The following is a 487-nucleotide window of genomic DNA, read 5'->3' as shown; positions in this document are numbered from 1 at the left end:
GCGCGGCCGCGGACGCCCTTCCGTCGCCCTTCTGTAGGGCTGGGGACGGGGCTGCGCCCAGAGCGCGGCTGAGGGACGCCCGGCTCTCCTTCCCCCATCCCTGCACCACCGCGTCCCTCCAGCCTTTCGTCCCTTCATCCCTCCATCCCTTCATCCCTACTCCTTGTGGTCCTCCATCCCTCTATCCCCGTCCCTCCACCCCCGTCCCTCCATCCCTGTATCACTCCATCCCTCAATCCCGGCGTCCCAGTGTTACTCTGGCCCCGTATCTCCTCATCCATGTGCCCCCATATCCCCCTCTCTCCACCCTCATCTCTCCATTCCCCTGCAGCTGCAAAGCCTGTGCACAATGGGGGACCCGAGGTGACTCCTCTGTGGTGCAGACCCCCATCTTCCCCCGTTCCCCTTCTCCCTTCCCAGCCCTGGTCCCTGCACCATGGGGGTGGGGATGGGGGGACCTGATGGGTCATGGGATCTGATGGGATTG

Source organism: Meleagris gallopavo, chromosome 24, assembly GCF_000146605.3.
Source record: "Meleagris gallopavo isolate NT-WF06-2002-E0010 breed Aviagen turkey brand Nicholas breeding stock chromosome 24, Turkey_5.1, whole genome shotgun sequence".
In the NCBI taxonomy this organism is placed as follows: domain Eukaryota; kingdom Metazoa; phylum Chordata; class Aves; order Galliformes; family Phasianidae; genus Meleagris; species Meleagris gallopavo.
This window is presented reverse-complemented; position numbering follows the sequence as displayed.